Source organism: Lynx canadensis, chromosome F2 (assembly GCF_007474595.2).
Source record: "Lynx canadensis isolate LIC74 chromosome F2, mLynCan4.pri.v2, whole genome shotgun sequence".
Lineage (NCBI taxonomy): Eukaryota > Metazoa > Chordata > Mammalia > Carnivora > Felidae > Lynx > Lynx canadensis.
Window position 1 is genome coordinate 27,691,495 of NC_044320.2, and position 13,345 is coordinate 27,704,839.

Below are 13,345 nucleotides of genomic sequence, written 5' to 3' on the forward strand. Positions count from 1 at the left end.
TTAAGTAAAAAAAAAAATCATACTTTGTCATAGACTCTAGGTCTAAATTTCTCTGTTGTTTAGCAAGAGAGCAGGATTCAGGATGAAAGACGAGAGATGGCTAATGTCCAAGAAAAAACAAGAGCCCCAAATAAGTGTCCTTGCCCTGTTTTTTATTAGGATCAGAAGGCTTACAAACATGGAGATGGACGTGCACAAAGGGACAATGAATCTGTGACATTAACTTGTGGATGTGAGGGAAAGGGGGTCTTGAAGATATTCTTCCTTAGGGGTTTGGGTAAACACAAAACAAAATACTGGCACCAGGCAGTTGGGAGGAAGGTTGTTTACAGCAGAGAGGAGGCAGCACCTCTGTTTATCTTAGCTAGCCTAGGGGATGAGATAGGGGAAATAACCTCAGGGTTGACTAGGCACCTTTCTTTTGTTAACCATCTCCTTTCTGGGCTGCTCTGCCTACAGTGCAGCAGTCCATAGTCCAATTCACAGTGCTCTTAATGTTTTGTCACACAAAAAGCACTTTTTAAAATGATTTAAATTTTGGGGTGCCTGGGTGGTGCAGTCGGTTAAGCGTCCGACTTCAGCCAGGTCACAATCTCGCGGTCCGTGAGTTCGAGCCCCGCGTCGGGCTCTGGGCTGATGGCTCAGAGCCTGGAGCCTGTTTCCGATTCTGTGTCTCCCCCTCTCTCTGCCCCTCCCCCGTTCATGCTCTGTCTCTCTCTGTCTCAAAAATAAATAAACGTTGAAAAAAAAAATTAAATGATTTAAATTTATATGTAGTATTGTACTATCATCATTATTATTTGAATGGCAATGATAATAGCAGCTCTTTCACTCTGATGAATACCCTAAGTATTTACTTCTACAATTAACAATCACCCTATATTTTCATTTTGACCTCTTGTTTACAGAAACAGTACAAACTAGTAATTTTAACTTTGATGAAAATTTAAATTATTAACCTTCATTAACTTTCTCACATATCTAATTATTTAATTTTTTCCGGTTTATATGACAAAAATAACATGACAAATAATCATGAGCCACATTACGTTTTGGATCTTTTTAAATTTATGGCTAAGAGTGAATTGATTTAAAATGACTTTTGTATACTTCACCAGGGAGCAACAGGGTAATTTTTTTTTTATCCTAATTAACATAGCATAATTAAATTGTGCAATAGACAAGACACAGGGACTATTACTAAAGTCCTCAAGTCACCTTATAAAATGAGTAAGATATTTAAAAAAATGTACTAATCCTAACAATATACCACTTTGCAATATTGATTTGTTGACCTTAAAAAACAAAACAGCCAGTTATTTTACCAGCAAAATGAATTCACTTTGGAATAGCAGGGGATTTGCAATTTGGATATGGAGACTATGATGAACCATAGACAAATCCCCAAAACAGAGGAGAGGACCGCGGTCTTATAGGGGAAAGGAGGAAACTAGAAGGGGCTGTTTCACAGAGTTCTCATTGACTGAACTGTTGCCTGGGCAAAGAGAAATTCTCTCTTCCTGCTGCTGGGATATGCAGAGTAATCTTCCCATTGAGTAATGTGAGGTATGCTTCTTAAGGCAAGTAGAAATGTATCAGAGCTCCCCCTCAGGTCCCAGCTCCATTTTAAGTGAGGTTTTCTTTAATTTATTTTTACAGATGCAACAAGTAATACATTCCAAAAGGTTTTTATGAACTCATATGAAATTCTTAACATTTTCCCCCTAGAAATAGTGGTGGTATTATTGTCAGAGTTAATAGTACAACTCAAATATCACCTCCTCAAAAAAAAATCTTATCGCTTCCTTTAAATATTATTGGAAGTTATAAGTTTTCTATCATTCCTATGTTTACTCCCTATAAACTTGTTTGATTTTTTTTAATTATACATGCCCTACTGTACTGTAAAGAGATATACCTTTGTTTGCTCATAAACACTATCATACAGTACAGTGCCTTCCACATAGTAGGTACTTAATGTGTAGTCTGAGTGGATCAATGAATAAATGATATAAGCTAAGCTACTAAAGTCTTGATTTGATCATAAGATAAACTTGATCTAAGCAACTGTATGGGAAGAATTCTACAGTCTACAATGTATAGAGAAATGCAAAGAATCTAGAATAAGCAAAGCAATTTTTTTAAAAGAAGAACATTCTAGTAGTAACACCACCTGATGTCAAGACTTACTGTAAAGAAGTAATTGTCAAGACAGGATGGCATTAACTTGATTATGTTGAGATAGACAAATACTCAAATGGGTCAGAATAGAGTCCTGAATATACCCATACATACATGGAGGCTTATTTTTGACATGGATGCAAAAGCAACCCTATGGAGATTTTTCAGCATGTGGTACTAGATATCCACATGCCAATAATAACACTACAGAAATATCTATCTATATCTATATCTATATATCAATACCACTTACTATTTTTAAGAAGTAATTCAAAATGGATATCACTGACTTAAATATAAACCTACACCTATCAACCTTCTACATTGACTTTCTAAATTTTTTTCTTTTCAACGTTTATTTATTTTTGGGACAGAGAGAGACAGAGCATGAACGGGGGAGGGGCAGAGAGAGAGGGAGACACAGAATCGGAAACAGGCTCCAGGCTCTGAGCCATCAGCTCAGAGCCTGACGCGGGGCTCGAACTCACGGACCGCGAGATTGTGACCTGGCTGAAGTCGGACGCTTAACCGACTGTGCCACCCAGGCACCCCTACATTGACTTTCTAAATTTGACCTTGAATTAATCAAAATACCTTACCTTCAATACGAATATCATTATTATAAATCAACAAGTTGATAAATTGAATTTCATCACACGATTAAAACTATTAAATTAAAAGCCATAGACTAGGAGGAAATCTTTGCAAAACATATATCTAGTAAAGGACTTATTTCCAGAATATGTAAATAACTCTCAAATACAACAATTGTAAAACAAATTTTAAAAGTAATTATGTGAGCACCTGGGTGGCTCAGTTGGTTGAGCATCTGATTCTTGATTTCAGCTTGCATCATAATCTCATGGTTCATGAGATCAAGCCCCATGTCGGGCTCCACACTAGCAGTGTGGAGCCGACTTGGGATTCTCTGTCTCCTCTCTGTCTTATGCTGTCTCTCTGTCTCTCTCAAAATAAATAAACAAAACACTAAAAAATAAAAATAATTATAAAACAATTATTTTGTTTTTAATTAGCAAAAGCTTTGAACACACACTTAACTGAAGGAAATATATGGTTGACAAACACACAAAAAAATGTTCAACATCATTAGTCATTAGGACATGCAAATCTAAATGACAATTTGATACCACTATACATCAGTTAAAATGCCTAAAATTAAAAGACTAGCCATACTGGGGCACCTGGGTGGCTCAGTTGGTTGAGCGTCCAACTTAAGCTCAGGTCATGATCTCATGGTCCTTGAGTTCAAGCCCCGCATCGGGCTCTGTGCTGACAGTGCAGAGCCTGCTTGGGATTCTCTCTCTTTCTCTCTGCCCCTATCCCGCTTGCTCTCTCTCTGTCTCTCTCTCTCTCTTTCAAAATAAATAAACTTAAAAAAAATTTTTTTAAAAGACTAGCCATACCAACTGTCTTAGAATGTAGAATGCTCGTTTACTGCTGGTAGAAATGTAAAATGATACATCATTTTGGGAAACTTCTTGGTGTTTTCTTCAGAAATTAGAAGAAGAAAGAAAAATTTATGCTTGATGTATTATTACATTGTTATAAAATCCTAGAATATGAAAACTCAAATACAAGAAGATTAGTGGTTGCCAAGGGACTAGTGGGGAGAGGAAGGAAGGATTGCATTAGAAATTTATCAAAATATACACTTGAGGGGCACCAGGGTGGGTCTGTTGATTAAGCCTCCAATTCTTGATCTTGGCTCAGGTCATGATCTCACTGTTTGTGAGTTCGAGCCTTGCATGGGGCTCTGTGCTGGCAGTGCAGAGCCCGATTAGGATTCTGCCTCTGCCTCTCTCTGCCCCTTCCCCGCTTGTACTTTCTCTCTGTCTCAAAATAAATAAACTTTAAAAATACATATACACTTGAAATATGTGCAAATGACTATATATACTATATCTCAATAAATATCTCAATAAAGTTGTAAGAAAGACAGTAAGGCTACTTTTATGCAAATTACCAAGTTCTAAAGTCACAGAGACAAATTAGTTTTCCAATATCACCATTCCATAAGTGGTATAACAGGTATTGAATGCTGAATTCGATTTCAAATCTCATTTTCATTCACTATTTCACAAACGTTTGTTGAACACTTATTTTACTAAACCACTAATTCAAGCACTGAGGATATACTTATTTAAAAAACAAGGAAAGAAAAAAGTCTACATAACAGCAGTTATGTAATAAACACTTTAAACGTTTTTTTTTTCCTTTATTTTGTAATGACTGAAACAAAACAGAGCTACAACTGCAGCTTCTGGAAGAACCATTTGTTCTTGCAGGTCTTGTATATCTCCTTGAACTTGACCTTGGCCCCTCCTCAGGCTTTACATTTAAGAGCAGAGTTTCTGAACACATCCTTATTGCTGACAGTTTTGTCCAAGAGAATATCCACAGGGTGCCTTGTGGGCATGAGGTGATTGTAGTTATAAACTTTCACAAAAGATTCAATCTTTGACCTCTTCCTGCCTATGGTAACTATCACTTTGCAGGGATAGCAGTCAATTCCAGACACAAGAGCATGGCTATAGAGGTAGCTTGAGGTGGCAATCACGAATGTTCCTCACAAGGACTGCTTTGCCTTGGAAGTAGCTCTTTGCTGGGACCATCACCACCATCCCAGGTTTCACAAACTTGCCCTTGTTGACACCAGCCATCCATCCCTTATAATATATACTTCTGCGCAAAGACAGACAATAAACAATATGCATATTACTTTTTTTAATGTTTTTATTTATTTTTGAAACAGAGAGAGACAGAGCATGATCAAGGGAGGGGCAGAGAGAGGGGGAGGCACAGAATCTGAAGCGGGCTCCAGGCTCTGAGCTGTCAGCACAGAGCCCGATGCAGGGTTTGAATTCACGGAGTGTGAGATCATGACCTGAATTGAAGTCAGATGCTCAACTGAGTAAGCCACCCAGGCACCCCACAATATGCATATTAATTTAAATAAAGTATTATATAGTGATAAGTGCTGGGGGATAAACCAGGGAAAGTTAGAAAATGTGAACATATGATATTTAATTTGAATGGCCAAGAAAGGCTTTAAAAATTACCATTTTAGTAAAATTCTCAAATATAATTAAGAAGTCAGTCATGTCAATATCTATAAGAAGAGCATTCTAGAAAGAGGAGAAGAGTGAGGATAAAAACTCTAGCCATGGGGTTTTTTTTGCTTGTTTGTTTTTGTTTCTGATGAGTTACAGAAATAGTAAGGAGGCCAATGTGTCTGGAGCAGAATAAGAAAGAGGGCAGGTGCAGATTATTCAGGGACCTAATAAAGCAGATAAGAAGGATGAATTGAAGCCTATAAACTCTTCAGCTTTACTTTACAGTAGAGTATTTTGAGAAGAGAAACAGTATAATCTGATTTACATTTTACAAGGTTTGTAAATGTTATTTACACCAAAGGACTCTCTCTACTCAAACTTACCACACTCTTGTAAATTATCATATTATTGAATATTATGATCACTGAATACATTTTGATCGTGATGTCCTATAAATATCATAGAAGTAATGTTCTAAATATTATCATTGTCTGCTTTGTTTTTGGTAACATCTTAAAAAGATTAGCCTATTTCCTAGTCCTGAAGTATTCTCTTGATGTAAATTTATTCATTAGGAATCATTTTCCCATTGTAAGGCATTGAAACTGAACTCAAACTGTCTTAAGAATAAAAGGGAGTGTGGCTTTATTGGATCATATAACAGAACTAGTTCATGCTTGGATACAATAATTCATAAGAAGGTATCAGTTCTTTATCTTTTCTGTAGATTTGTTTGCTTGTTTGTTGACTTTATTCTCTAAGAGATTCTCAATGCCTGGGGAAAATTACCCCCGTTTGCAACACCAAGAAGCATTCCAATGGCTTAATGAATCAGCAGCCTAAAATATCATGTCTTTATCAGTGACTATACATCAAACACATTGAAATTTTCTCAGTAAACATATTTGGTTGGTATGGCCAATCCTGAGCCTAATACCGTGGCCAAGAAGCTAAGTTGTCTACTTGATTGACATGAGCTTAGCTGTATGATCTGGAAAAATAATTGTGATTTACAGCCACAAATCTAAGTCACATATCTTATTCTTATGGTATGTGAAGGGCATGCCACTGTGACTTTCAGCCATAGGAAATGAAGAAGTGTCAAGTAAAGAAAAACATGAGTTCTATCTACATAAGAATATTAGAGCAATGTTGTCAAAGAAACATGTAGGAAAGTTTAATAGGAGACTAACACTCTCAGTACTATAATCCAAAATGCGCATGTCAGAGGAACCAATGGTAGGTTAAATTAAGAGGAATTCATGGAACAAATGGTATAATGTTTTTTGTTATATAAAGCAGTCTTGGCATATGGTTGTGTTACCACTTTAAATCTGCCAAAGTCTAACTCACTCGGCCTTCAGATATTTCACTGCACGTAAGAAGTATATTTGACTTCAGGTACATTAAAAAAAAAATAAAGTATGTGTGTGCATATGTGTGTGTAAGTATACATGTATCCATAAACTAACGTAAGTTAATGTATGGTATGCATGTAGGCAAAAGTACATTGGTAGAGATTATGGCTTTTTTTCTAACAGCACAGAATCTAGCACATAGAAAATACTCAATAATTTTTCAGTGAAGTCTTCTTAAATCAGCCTATAAATAAATGTTTCAAAAATAACCATGAACTGCAAAGATTGTTTCTAATATATCTATTCTGGTGTGTAATAGCTTCTAATATGTAGTAATGCTTTCTTTAAAAAAAAAAAAAAAGAAGTTAAATCCTAAGAGGTGATGCACTTTAAAATTCCTCTAATTCTTTTTTTTCTTTATTCACTTTTATTCTGTAATTTAAGTAAAAAATATCTTAAATGTTAAATTATTTTAAATTTTTTTTTCCAACGTTTTATTTATTTTTGCGACAGAGAGAGACAGAGCATGAACGGGGGAGGGGCAGAGAGAGAGGGAGACACAGAATTGGAAACAGGCTCCAGGCTCTGAGCCATCAGCCCAGAGCCCGACGCGGGGCTCGAACTCACGGACCGCGAGATCGTGACCTGGCTGAAGTCGGACGCTTAACCGACTGCGCCACCCAGGCGCCCCTTAAATGTTAAATTATTAATACAAGATCAAAAGCAAGATTTAAAACACAAGCATGTTATCTATGTTTTAATTGTATTCTTATCCTGTTTATTTTCTGTCTCCTTACTTGTGAGAAGAGAAACTTATTCTTATTTTAACTTTATTTTAAAGTGCTATTATATTCGAAGTGAACTAATTTTGCACCACTTTATTAAACACATTCACATTCATTCATTTCATATGAGCACCTTGTGACTATTGTTTTACCTCCCTAAATTGTTTTATGTAGACACAAAACACTTCTGCTTAATTTGATGATACCATCTCTACCAACGTATTAGGCAGCTGTGACAGAATGCAATTTAGTTTTTTCCACATATTGGTGACTAAGATGGACTGATGTTACACGAACTTCCTAAAGTTCTGATTTCCAATGCATACATTTTACACAAACTGCCAAACATAGGTCACTGGATATTCCTGAGTAGAAGACAATGAAATGAAATGAAAAATGAAGTCTTGGAGTTTCTCTATCCTGGGTAGTGCAAAATCACGACAATACATTTGATATTTTTCATTAGAAGTGGCATGTGAATCAGCCCACACATTAAAATCCAAAAATTTTATTGTCAAAGAATGCAGCAGAAACTAAATCATTAATTTCATTGGATGGGTACACTATCTTGTTACCCTGAAAGATATGTCTTTCTCAACTATATACATTTTAAAAAGAGAAAATACAAAGAAATCCCTTGTTTATAAATCTCAATTTCCCATCAAAACATTCTTTAAAACTAAAATTATCATTTTGTTCCTTATTTATAAGTACTTGACATTGCAGCAAACATGTTAGATATGTTTATGATTGCAAAACAAGTATGTGACCAATTTTCTTTATGAAGCATGGAAGAAGTCATTTCTCTATTCTGTTAACAGATTTCACTCACTTGCTATCTTCCCCTTTCAAAATATAATATTTTGTGTCTCTATGTTCAGGATATAGATCTGTCACTAATACACACATAACAAGTGCATTGCTTTTGATGTGACCTTTTTCTAAGGAAACCATCCCCATATACTGCCAGGCATCTTTTCTCAGCGATATCCAGATATGAACTCAATTGGCAAAAGGCCTTATTGTGGGGAACTTTGCACATTGTTCTCATCACTTTTAAGGCATTTCAAAGCCTACACAGCTGTAAAATTGTTTTATCTCTTTTTTCCACCAATAAGGATTAGCTGAGGTCCAGGGAGTATTATAAGCCTGATAAAGCTTTGAGTGCTTTTAAACTGAACTTGGAATGAGTCCAAATATCTCTAACTCCAACATATCAAACTTAAAGTATTGCAAAAAGCCCAAGTGGTTCAACAATCCTCAACCACCTTCAGGACTAAAGCACTTATCTCTCCAGCTGTTGGAAGTGTAGTCTTGCAGCTGAGTCTGTCTGAAAAAATTGCACTAAGTTTTAGAGAGCCACCTCACCAAGATTATGTATCCTTCTGGAAATGTAGTCGACATCCAATGAATGTCCAGAACAGGGATGGTAAGTAAGGTGCGTTGACATGAGGAACTGTTAAAAGGCTTACTCCTTTTCCCTCTATTCATGACAACCCTGAAGGAGATTCATCTTTATTCTAGTGGGACTGACTGGTCTTTGCTGCAGTGGCATGCAGTTCTTATTGTCCCTCTGCCCAGGCCTGTTCGTGTGTGTGTGCGTGTGCGTGTGCGTGTGTGTGTGTGTGTGTGTGTTTAACTCTCTCATGGATGTTATTCCTGAAAACAACAAACTTCTTGCATACAAATATCTATAGCACAGCCTGTTTCCCAGAGAAGTTGGCTAGCAACACAACTAAATTAAAGTAAGAATATGCAATTCCATTTCTTAAAAAAAAACCTTGAGATTAATGAAGAAAATCTTATATCACTACCTTCAGTATGTGAAATTATAATGGACAGAATAAAATTATAGGCTGCTTTTGGATGGTATTGTCACAGGGACTAAGTGTACATTTATTTCCTTGATTAGCTTTATAATTCTAAGGCTGAGGTACAAAAGTTTAAAAAAATGATGTTGACTTTGTTTCTGTTTTTGAGTTTATTTATTTTGAGACAGACAGAATGAGCAGGGGAGGGGCAGAGAGAAAGAAGAGAGAGAATCCCAAGCAGGCTCCATGTTATCAGCATGGAGCCCGACATGGAGCTTGAGTTCATGAGCCATGAGATTATGACCTGATCTGAAATCAAGAGTCAGATGCTTAATCCACTGAGCCACCCAGGCTCCCTGAGGCTATTTCTTTACACTTATATATTCTTTCAATACTGACCCTTTAACAAAAATTTTGAATCCACTTCTCTCTCTCTCTCTCTCTCTCTCTCTCTCTCTTTCTGTGTGTGTGTGTGTGTGTGTGTATGTGTGTTTGGAGGTGGGAGGTAAGTTTAAAATAAGTTTTAAATTACACAATATTAGACTTAATTATGATATACATGTTTAGCATGTGCCTAAAAAGTGTTGCTTTGATTTTATATATTTTTTGATTTTATCATTTTGAAAGTTTATTTTCAGAGTTAAAGAGAAGCTTAAAAATATTTGGGCGCTTAGTGACTTCCTTCCCTTTGTCCAGTTGTAGTCATTTTTCCTCTACCCTTTCTGTGTTTCTCATTGTAAAGTCTTCTTTCAAATATTAACAAATTGGCTCCAGGAGGGTAATAATTTACTATCCTATCATCAATGTAGGAGAGTGCTCATTTTACAATGTTCACTATGTGGCATATTATCTTTTTTTCCCTTCATCAACATAATGATGAAATGCAATATACTCCACTGTTTATTTTACCTTCTAAAACTATTGAAATTGAAAATATTTGTACATGGATGTCCAAAAAATAGTGAGATGACCTTTGGGACCCTGTCACAATATAAATTAATATAAAAATTGCTCCTGTGCTACACCTGTGTTAGTGTCTTGTGGTTGCCCAAAGGAAGGCAAGATTAACTCCCAATCCAGAATTCAGTTCAAATATCAAGATAGATTATGCTACCCAAGAACTAAGAGGTATAAGAACACTTATTACTCACATTATAAGGTTTTCTTGGGAGAGCAAGCAGACCTACACCAATGTACAAAAACGGCTTAATATAGCAAAGAGGGACAAATGGCTTGGGGTTTTATAGTGATTAGAGGGCAGTTTCAGGTTTAGAGTCCCCTTCATTGTCCTGGATTTTGTGGGATTTGAACTTTCTACCAGAACCAAAGGAAGGAGCCTGTGGACTTTTAAATGAGCTTGCTAAGGTGTTGCGCAAGAGATCTATAAAGAAGTCTTGGGCTTAAACTGTATCAAAAGTCAAACATCAAAAATGCAATCAGACTCTTTCAGTTAAAAATAAAGTGAAATAACAAGTGCTGGAAATAGAGAAGGAACTCAAAACTACAGAGGAAAGAGCAAACACATCCTAAGAAGACCATGCGTACTGTAAACTGTGGAATCTGATTGACTGAGACCATGGAATGACTTTATGTCTTCACTTAAGGGAAATGGGAGTGACATTCCTCAAACTCTGAAGTGCTGCTCCACAACTTAAAAATAAATTACTAAATCAACCAACATTCTCAACTCACCTCTAGCTACAGTGATTGCAATGATGTGTCATCTACCTGTGACTTCGACTTTTAAAAACTACTCCTTTGAGAGAAATTAAAGCCTTAAATCTGAAACATATGAATTTTATAATCAGGGTTCAAAATTTACAACATACCTTCAGTACTGGAATATACAGGCAAACAATTACTATAGAAACTGACTAAGGACTTGTGAAGTTTCTTGAACTCTGTAGGAAGCAAGTTGTAGAAAAACACTCACAAATGAAAGATGAAACCATAGGATGAATAAAATGACAATGAGCTTATCTTAAAAGATTTAAATAAAACAAGATCAAGAAAATGAGCCCATAAAAAAGCAGGAACAAAAGCCCAAATAATTAATATACATTGACCAATTTAGAATGAATAAAATACTAACATGTTTGTTTTTTCTTTCATTTTTCTACAAGTTAAATAAAAACTTATTCTTTTTCTACAAGTTAAATAAAAACATTCCAGCTAGATAACATGCAGTGCAATATTTATTTCACGTGTAGAATCTAGTGATTCAACATTATATACAACACCCAGTGCTCATCACAATTGTCCTCCTTATTACCCATCACCCATTTAACCCATCCTCCCATCCCCACCCCTCTTGTAACCCTTAGTTTGTTCTCTATAGTTAAGAGTATGTTTCTTGGTTTGCCTCTCTCCCCACCATCCCCATGTTCATGTGTTTTGTTTCTTAAATTCCACAGATGAGTGAAATCATATGGTATCAGTCGTTCTCTGTCTGATTTAGCTTAGCATAATACACTCTAGCTCCATCCATATCGTTGCAAATGGCAAGATTTCATCTTTTATGGCTGAGTAATATTACATTATATATGTATATGTATATATATAGCACTTCTTTATCCATTCATTATTTAATGGATATCTGGGCTCTTTCTGTAATTTGGCTGTTATCAGTAAACTAGCATGTTTAAAAAAGATTTAAGAAAGACCTCAGAGAAATCATGCCATGTCAAGAGAAAAGCAATAATGAAGAAAAGAAGAGGAATTATAAAACAAATAAAATCTGGTTATCAAAATTAAAAATGTAATGATTTGTCATGTAAAATGGGGCAAGATCATACCCTCCATGATAAAGATACTTTAAAAATACATTGATCTCGTCCTCTCTCGCTGCTATAAGCGTGACCACCAGTATGAATGACACAGTAGCTATCCAGGAAGTTCATGGCCATCCTAATACATCAGCAGAAGCAGATGGTTATTGACGTTCTTCATCCCAGAAAGTCAACAGTACCTAAGACAGAAATTCAGGAAAAAAATAGCCAAAATGTACAAGACTACATCAGATGTCATCTTTGTATTTGGATTCAGAACCATTTTGGTGATGGCAAGACAACTGGCTTTGACATGTTTTATGATTCCTTTGATTATGCAAAGAAAAATGAACCCAAACATAGACTTGCAAGACAGGGTCTGTATGAGAAGAAAAAGAAGTCAAGAAAACAGCAAAAGGGATCCATGAACAGAACGAAGAAAGTCAGGGGAACTGCAAAAACCAATGTTGGTGCTGGCAAAAAGTGAGCTGGAAATTGGACAACAGAAAGAGTAAAGAATCTGCAGTGACTATCTGTGGTGATGGTGTATATTTGTCATGAGATGATTAATAAACTAAGAACTTAAAAAAATACATTGATCTCCAAAAAATGCATTGATGGACATAAAACAAAGGGACACAGAAGTTGCCTGAAAGAGTTCCTGACCAAAGTTGGAACAGTTTGAACACCAAAATGAAGTAGGTATAATACCTCAAGGCATAACATGAATATCCATGTGTTGATACTAAGAAACATACATAATTGAATAAACAAATTGATGGGACAGAAGAAACAAATCTCTGATGCAGAAGAATTCCAAATAATTTATGTAGATACTCTGTGCTTTGAGTGGAAGATATAAACACCCACTCTTTAATTCTGGGCTGTGCACACTGACTTCTTTCTCACAAGTACCATGTGGAAATGATCAAAGTCTAACTTTATAGTGTAGAAGTCTAACACTACTTCAGCCAGGTGATAAATATCTACAGTATAGATCATTAATAGTATGCACCCTTGATATGATGAGTTCAAAATATTACTTCACCTCTCAGGTGTTTCTCCTAAAAACCTATAACCCCAATCTAATCACGAAAAAAAACACACCATATACATAACAATATAAGAGTATAAGAGCATCTTCCAAAATACCAGGCCAGTATTACTCAAGACTTTCAAGACCATCAAAAACAAGAAAAGTCAGATATTGTCACAACTAAGAGGAGTCTATGGAGACATGATAACATAAGGTAATATGGTATCCTGGAGGCAATCTTCCTAACCTAGATATATTTATACATGTGTCAATACTGGCCCCAAACAGACTGGTCCTCACTGTTAGCAGCTTTCTTCATTAATGTGGGGCTT

General features: G+C 35.9%; 2 pseudogenes; one reads left to right on the top strand and one right to left on the bottom strand.

The window, feature by feature from the left end:
- Positions 1 to 4,418: 4,418 nt before the first annotated feature.
- On the bottom strand, positions 4,419 to 4,862 carry LOC115506021 (annotated as a pseudogene).
- A 7,214-nt stretch (positions 4,863 to 12,076) lies between these two features.
- Positions 12,077 to 12,470, top strand: LOC115506270 (annotated as a pseudogene).
- Positions 12,471 to 13,345: the final 875 nt, after the last annotated feature.